Source organism: Athene cunicularia, assembly GCF_003259725.1.
Source record: "Athene cunicularia isolate RWA chromosome 5 unlocalized genomic scaffold, athCun1 chr5_part1, whole genome shotgun sequence".
Classification (NCBI taxonomy): domain Eukaryota; kingdom Metazoa; phylum Chordata; class Aves; order Strigiformes; family Strigidae; genus Athene; species Athene cunicularia.
In genome coordinates this window covers 24,544,062-24,552,674 of record NW_020799101.1, presented here as the reverse complement: position 1 = coordinate 24,552,674, position 8,613 = coordinate 24,544,062, and positions in this window count along the sequence as shown.

Sequence of the window (8,613 nt, the reverse complement as noted above, 5' to 3'; positions counted from 1 at the left end):
GAGTCTGAAGGATATTTCCTACAGGACTGCAGTTGTAAGCAGACAGGTCACACCTCATAGATAATGAAACAAGAAGCTTTCCCTTGGCACAGCAATACCAGAGGGGCCTGCCTTACTGGAAACTAAGTGCATACCCTGGGAGGGCTCTGGTGACACCCTTGACCCTGACCTCTCCTCTCAGGTGGCTCTCTGCCTCCCACTGCCTCACTGCTCTGCACATGTACCAACACACTTCTTTTGGTTTGCTTCCCTTTGCTGTGTTCTGTCTTGCTCAGAAGGCAAACTCCTCAGGCTCAGACCTGTCCTATTTGTCTATAAAGTCTTATGCATACTAAGGGGCTTTAGCTGTAGAATAAATAAACAATAACTGCACTTCTGCTGTGGTGCAGAGACATTTTTGCATGTCTCTAACTGTTCTCATGGGCTTATCTCCAAACCCCTTTAAGCGGTTCATTATCATTTTTAAGATGGGGTCACCAATACTCTTTCAGGTGAGGGCAGATCTATGGTTCCTGTAATGGCAGTACAAAGCTCCACACACCATTCAGCATTTAATTCCTCATGCATCCTGACATTTGCTTTCTGATCAAAGATGACCATTTTACAGAGGTGAGCTTCAAGTGAGTTATCCAGTGGCAGTCAGGTCTTCCCCCAGATATTCTGGCATCTTTAAAACTAGGCAAAACACGGAGGAAAGTGATTTTCTTACAGTGTGTACAACTGCGTATGACATAAATTTCACCTGCTACTATCTGGCTCATTCACCTATCACCAGTGTGCCAGGTCCTACTGGGTTTTTATGTCATATGCACTTTCAAAATTTTCAACACTCTTGTTCTTTCTCCTTTCATATTTAAACTGTAAACATTTCTGAAAAGACCACGTCTATTTTAAAAACTACATTGGACATATTTGGCTAATACAAGAAAATAAAGACCATCAAGATATTTTACAAGATCCACACTTTAAGAGCCATTATCTTGTGACAACCTTGCCATTGATTATTTGTTGTCTCTCATTTCAGAAACTTCTCACTGTTTCTTATTCATAGATGAACTGGTAATGAGGGACTCTACACTGCACAACCTCTTTGTCAACTGTCTTATTTACTTTATTTGCAGTGCCTTTGCTGCTCTGCAAAGTTTTACTGCTCATAACTATGCAACCATTTGGCTCTTATTTGTCTGTCTATCATAATACCTTCAGAGCATCTGCCAAGCATTTAAAATCATAAAACTCTGTGTGTCTCCCTCTCTTTTTCATCCCTGCCTGCTGAAGGATAGAGTTTGTCTAGTTTTCCTTTCTTGCCTTTGCCTCTGGCACTCATTCTTACTTCATCCTCTATTTCAGGCTAAGGGTCTCCAGATCTCCTTGACACATGTCCCAGAAGAGATATATTTCCATTTCTTGATCTTTCCTGACAGCAACCATCTCTTTCCACACTCAGCAATTTCATTTCTGTAAGGAAATAAATACAGTTACAAGTCAGCACCACCTTTGTAAGCTCAAGAATTTCTAAGAGGTACTGAAAAGCCATGCAGGCCAAGAACGTTAAGTGTACCTGTAAGTGGTATGTATTTCAAGCAACGGGGGTAAAAAACAACAGTAATTCTTCTATCCCAAGTAAGGTGTACTTCATTCTAATCCTAACATCCATCACACTTCCAAATAAACAATGTCACTTAGAAAGGTCTCGGAGCCTTTCATCATTCATATTCGTCACACGTATCTAGTTTAACCTCACAAATTCCCAAAGAGGAAAAAAGGATTTTGTAGGGGATGCTATGCTTATACCATATACAAAGTTTCCTTGATATATTTGCAAACAAATTACTAAGTGTAACCTGCCTCTTAAGGAGCCATGGACCTGGAACAAACCAGCTATGTAAGGTTATTGAACCCAGCAGGGAAGGAGCCAGACAAATTACAGAAAGGACTTAGTAGTGGGAGCAAATTAAATGGGTGACTTTGTGTGGTTTGCCTTGCTGTGGCAAACAGGCCCCTCTAGCTATGCATTCAAAAGGGGACAAACTGCTGACTGAATGGACTTACGACCCTGAGACAGAATAATCCTTGGGGAAAGTAAACCAGAAGTTTGTGCACCATGAAGCATGTTGACAGGCAAATGGACTATATCATTAAGAGAAAACAAGAGCAGCTACATAAAAGATAATGGCAAAAACGTATCTCAATGGATATCTCATATATCTCAAAGCATTCTTCTGTTGTGATGAGGAAAGACAGAAATGTTGTTTATCTGCAGCTGAAAAACCGGCAACAGACCAGGCACTCCTCCTGCAAAGTCAACAAAAGCAACAGGCACTGCAGCTTGCACCTCAGCACGAGATATTGCTGCAATGTATGCTGGCATGGGGTCTCGCGGGTACTACTGGACTGGCAGAACATAGTTTGGGCCAGCTTAGCTCTGTGCTGATGGAGCTAAAACATTACCATCAAATGCTCATCTGCATTTCTGCATGTGTAGTGCTGCTGGCATGGAGAGTTAAAACTGAGTAGCTCCAGAGAACCTCCCCAGTGAGAGGGGGCCACAGAGCACAGAGAGCGTTGAGCTATTTGGCTCTTGTTCTGGCCAGGCTGAGACTGGCTCCAGAGGCATACTGTCATTGCATCTGGGCTGCATTACATTCATGGGAAATGTGCTCATTTATAGCAATCAAACAGGCAGCAGGGAACATCACTACCTGTACGTTCAGAGATAAGAACCGTAGACTTGGAATGACATCCACAGGATCTGCTGCTAGACCTTAAGCTGACTGCCACTCTAGGTACTCCTCTGCAAGTAACATGATGGAGGAAATAGTGGTGGAGGGAATTAATTCATGTGACAGACCACAGCACCCTGCTACAAAAGGCAGAGAAGACTTGTAGCTTGCAGAAAAGTTTTAAAAGAATTACTAGTCCTACATCAGCTTACAGAAGGTCCTGCTGAGAGCAGGGAAACTCCAGTAACATGCAGCTGACGTGCAAACTTGCGCACATGAAGGGATTGTTCGCTGGAGTATGTATAGATATGTGCCCAGCATATATAGACATGTCATGTGCCATTTGAGCCATGGGTGGAGAACTCTGTTCAACACAGCAGCTTCCTGCATGAGGCAATCAGAGAAAGTCTTGAGTACAGAGTGAGGGGTAAAATGCTGAATTGAGACCAAATGGTCTTCAATTGCATGGATACTCCACTGTTGCCCCAATGAAAAATCAAGAGAAGTCTGGTGACTACATTGCCAGGCTTCCTCAGAGAACAACAGCCAAAAAGGCTTAAGAAGCTTAGTAAAAAGAGCTACCCAGACCCAGACATCTTTAAGCATCAAGGAAAGCTGGTGTATCAGTATGCAGACTTGACAACCCTGAAACAGAACATCATTGAGAAGTCTGTGTGTTAATGAGATAGGTCCCCATCACACCGTAGAACTGGTTTGGACAAGACCCTGAGGGTGATCATGTTGTATGCTGCTGAGGATTGATCCCTTAAATGCTTGCAGCAAGTAATATGGTGACTCTCACAGCAGTGGGAAGGAACCAGGTCTACGAAGAGCTCATCTGAGGAGAAAACTGTGTGGAGCAGGTGACAGCCTACAGTTCCCACAGACTTGGATCGAGATAGGAGCATGAAGGGTCTGCTTTCAGCATAGAAATAACCTTTCTCTGGTCTGGTCTCTTGGTTCTAAGGTTTAAAGAATTATTGGCTTTAAGCATTTGCCATCTTTCCTGGGCTGGAGGGCAGACCTGATACTATACAAGTGCTGGGTAAATGAGGAAGAATACAGCTGTATCTACAGGCTTTGTGCTGGAAGGATTTTTTTCCTTAAAATCATAGAAAAGAAATCTTTAATTTTTTGCAACTCCTTATTTGCAACAGCAGGAAGGAAATGGGGGGGAGGGTAAGTGACTTTAACCTGATGTTGCTGTTTTCAACAAAGGCGCTATTAACAACTGTTATTGTTATACAGTTCTACAGAGTTATGTTGCAATTAATTTCCATAGTGACGTGATCATGTCATATGTTCTGGATTATAACTCAAGAGGGAGAAGGGATGAGAAAAGCACATAATGAAAAATATAGAGCAAAACCTGTCATGATTATTGCTTGAATCTTGAATGTTCTTTATTAGTCCAATTTGTTTAAACAGTGTTTATTTGTAGGTAATGTGGAGGATCCAGCCAGGCTGCACCTGCCTCCCCAGGCATGCTCAAACACAGCCTGGGATTGCACATTTTCAAGGGAGAGAGGGTGGAGTTCCTCCAAATGACAGAACCTTATGTGAGGAGGAAGTTTCAAGCTGTAACTTGCAAAATATGTAAAACACACTACTGTAAAAATCCAGCCATCAGAACAAGGAAGACCTAGGCAGAGAGCTGCAACTAATCATGCAAAAAGCTGAAAGGATTTGCTTTTTGTATTAAGCATGTGCAGTGCAGTTCTCAAGAAACACTGTTGTCTCTTCTAGCATGAGGAAAGACAGGTACACATGAGAATTTTTGCATCATTTCCTGGTATTTAACTGTCACACAAGCCACCAGACATCCTATCAAGGATGCTGACTAATGAATCTATTTTAGGCTGCAGGTCCTTGTTAGCACAACATGACTAGATGTCCATGGATCACACAAATGATACTACCCTGATGGCTGCACCTCTGGCAGCCTCCCCTCCAGCAGAAATGATGCAATGAGCACACACAGTTGAATGAGTACAGTTGAATGAACAGAGAGTTGACTGCAGGAGGTGGGGGGAGAACCACTCAAAACCACAGCAAATGTTTGCCAAAAATGAGAGTGTACTTACCAAGGTACAGCTCTTGAAAGGCTGCATCCTTTTGATAAGATACATGGCATAATCTTTCACTGAGGGAGGTGGGATAAAATAGATGTGCCAACTGGCCTTTCTTATCAATGCAGTCTGAGTTCTTCAGGGAGGAATTATCTTTACATGTAACAGGGAGTCAAGCACATCAACACTGAGCAAGTAATAAAAAATATTCCAAAATTCAATGCTGCAGGAAGACGAGAGCTCTTTCAGTTGTTTTAATCCTAGACATCTGTACCTTCTCATTTTATTTTACAGAAATAATTTACAGACACCAAGGAAGAGAGTTCTAAGAGAAAATGTCTGACATATCAAGATAGATCAAATAAGCCCGCAACATCTTCAAATCAGTGGCCTATATTTTTCAGTAGCAGACCAGATATTCAGGCTTCCCACTCCCTCCCTAGTTCTGCCCCTAGCTCCGACACAAATAAAACCTACAAAAGCATGTTGTCCTTACCCCAGCTATGTGCCAGCCCGAACATGTTCAAATGAAAACCTGGGCTACACTATGATCTTGTCTCGTTACTGTGCTGTGTGCAGTGAAGAGTAAGATTGCCTGAGATAGGTCCGAAATACAGCAATTCAAAGCAACCCCCTCCTGTCTTTGATTTGGATGTGCTGTGCTTTTCATCATAGCCAAAGGGAAGCTCCTACCTCTGACACACAGGTATGCACTCTTCTTCACCCCAGCCCTCGGTATGTTGCATCAGCAAGAATGGCAACAGCCTCCAGCCTTGGAGCTATCTGAGCGAAGGACGCAGGCTACAGGCAAATGGCCTGGCACTGAACATTGCTGGTCCCAAACACCTGCGCTGTACAAGTGCTTTTGCATTCAGCTGTACACAGTCGTTGTAACAACATGCTTTTATCCCAGAGGAAGGGAGACCAGCAGCTGGGGCAATAACCAAAGACTACAGTCTCCCTCATTTGGATAGGCATTTGCTGTGTGACCTTGGCTAAAACACTTCAGATTACCCATGTGGAAAACGGATAAACTAATATAGGGACTTGAAGAGTTACTTCACCCTTTCCTGGGCGCAGTCCTCAATTATAGTTAGCAACATCCCAGCCAGCTTCGCCTAAAAAGCACTTATTTATGGAAAGGCAAAACGCTGTTTTGGCTTCAAAACAGACTTGGGGCTGTCCCCCCAAGAAGCCCCCAACCCCTAGCCTGTCTGCAGCTGCCCAGAGGCAGAAGCAAGCTGCTAAATCAGTGGTTCGCCTGAGGAGCGAGCGGAGGCTTGCAGCAGCATGGCTGCTTTCTCTGCACATTCCTCTGGTGACGCTGCTTATTACCCAGCATGCAGATAACCCTGAGTCAAGGCTTTGGTATGAGCGGCGCTGCCAGGAGCTGCGTGCTCGGAATAGAGGGTTACAGTTTAAACCGAGGTGAAGCGCCGTCCCCAGCCAGCTGCACCCTGCCTGCCTCCCCTCCTCGGCTGGAGCCAGCCACCCCTTCACCTATTTGCAGAAAAGGAGCTTTCCAGTCCCTCCCCTCCACCCCACCGCTCACCCAAGGATCATTCCCATTGAGAAGCTCTCAGCCTAATAGTAATCCCGACGAATTTAGCTGCTGCTAATAAATCCCACCCCTCTGCCCCTCCCAACCTGCCTCCATGCAAATCCATTTGTAGGTTACTTGAACAATAGCAGAGCTGTAATCGGCCCTCCCCTCTGGCAGCCTGCAGGGAGGGAGGGGAGGAGGATGATGACAGTGGGGAATTCTGCTCGGCTCCTTGAAGCTGCACAGACATGTTTCATGTCCCCGTTCCCATCCCCGGCGCAGAGGCAGGCGGGCAGGCGGGCAGGCAGGCGGGGATCACATGGCCGTCTAGGCCGGGCCCAAGCCAGCGGCAATGACATGCCGTGGCGGCCTGCTGCCCCCTCCCTGGCCCGGCCCAGCCTGGTTCAGTTCAGCTCGGTTCAGTTCACCGTTTCCCAGTCCCTGCCCGAGCTGCCATTGCGCAGCCATGCCAAGCCATTCCGTGCTGCGGTGGGGTTGCCAGACAGCCTCCACTCACAGAGCAGTGAACAAAGCAAATGGCCTTCACACTGGCCAAAAAGCAGAGGAAAATACTCCAGAGAAGCAGGCTCAGGGGAGCCTGTCACCCTGGTGCACCCGGTACTGCTGGGAGAGCAGTGCCAGCTGGAGAGAAGGGGGAAGCTCCTCATTTTATCTCTCTTTGGGGACAAGTTAAAAACGTAGTCTTCTCACTGTTAAAGCTGATCCATGTGGGAAGGGGGTGTTTTCCTGAGAATAAACTGCTATTCAACAGCAGCTCACATCTTTGAGGCTTCTTTTGCAAAGGGTCATAAAAGCAGCAGCCGAGTGCACATGGCTGCCCAGAGCTACGAGGGGGAGGGCTGTGAGCGGATGCCAAATCAGCTGAAACCTAAGAAGCTTGACCTTCCTCACCTCCACCCCTGCTCCCACCGCCTCCAAATAACCTTACAAGGGCGCATCGGGAAGGCAAGACACACAGCATCGAGGGGAATGCAATCTCAGCACAGCAGCAGGCAGGGCTGTGTGGCTCTGTCAGTGAGGGGGGAGAGAGAAGGACACTTCAGGGTGCTGCAGCCACAGTCAGCAACACACACTGATACCAGAAAGGTTCATTTCATCGAGCCAAGTACAGTAGTCAGACTGTGCAATCTTGAACCTACCTAGCCACAAGTAGCTCAGCCAGTCCAACCAGTCAGAGACCGTACTGGCCGGACAGACTGGTGACGAGCATCCTCCCCCTCCCATTCACATGTCTGCTCCCTTCTGCTTTTCACTCTACAGTTCCCTGAATGGCTGAAAGAGAGTGGGTTTGCTGTCAGAAACTTGAAATGACACGTAATCTACCGTGTTTCTTCTCACAGAGGTAGGCGAGCCAGTTCCCTGGGAGAAGAGCTGGGTTCCCGCAGAGCCTCCCTGTCAGGGCCGGCAGCATAGGGCTGGGCTGCCCTGTGGCGAACACGTGGAGAGGGAGATGTTCGACTGGCTGGTTGGAAGAGTCCAGTAGTAGCCTTGCTCAGTTCATACACACACCTAATCCTTCTTTTAAGACATACATACACCAGGGAAAAGACCTTGTCTGCAGTTGTTTTCACATCACGCCATCAGCAGAGACATTCCCCTTCCCAGTCTGCATTACAGGTTTTAAGGCAGGGGCTAAACCAACAAAAGCTCAGTAATGGTTTTCAGACACTGAAAATAAACCCAGCAGTGCCTGTGTCTATACAGGAGGGTGTAACTGTGCCCTGTGTGTCTTCCAGGGCATGGTTATAAGGACAACTATGTAGGTACAGAGTTATGTTTTGGGTAGAAAATGCATGCTGTAATGGATTCTGATGGCTGAATGCCAAGGGGGAAGCTGTTCTGCTTCAAGAATAGCCTTAGAAGAGTCAGCATTACAGTGACAGTTCAGTACTCTGCTGCAAATCTACAGGATGTGTCACTTTGGCAGAGAAAGAGGCTGCTAATGCACAACACAAACCATCCTACTATGAATGGAGAATGGCTGCATACCACAAAAAAAGAAAATGGCAAGACCTAGAGAAGAGGGAAGCTGCAAAGCGACTACTGCATAGTAAGCTGGGAACCTGAGAGCTCTGAAGAGACAAAGCCCTTTCCCTTGAGGGGAAGAAAAACTCAGCTTGCAAGATGCGTAAAGCAGACAACCCTTTTTCCAGTGACTGATGCAGCTCTGCAAAGCTATGCTGGCAGACAGCCTATTTGAAGAGATTGCAGTTTCAAAACAATGTTAGTTCTGACTAGTTTGGAGCTCAAATGTTAA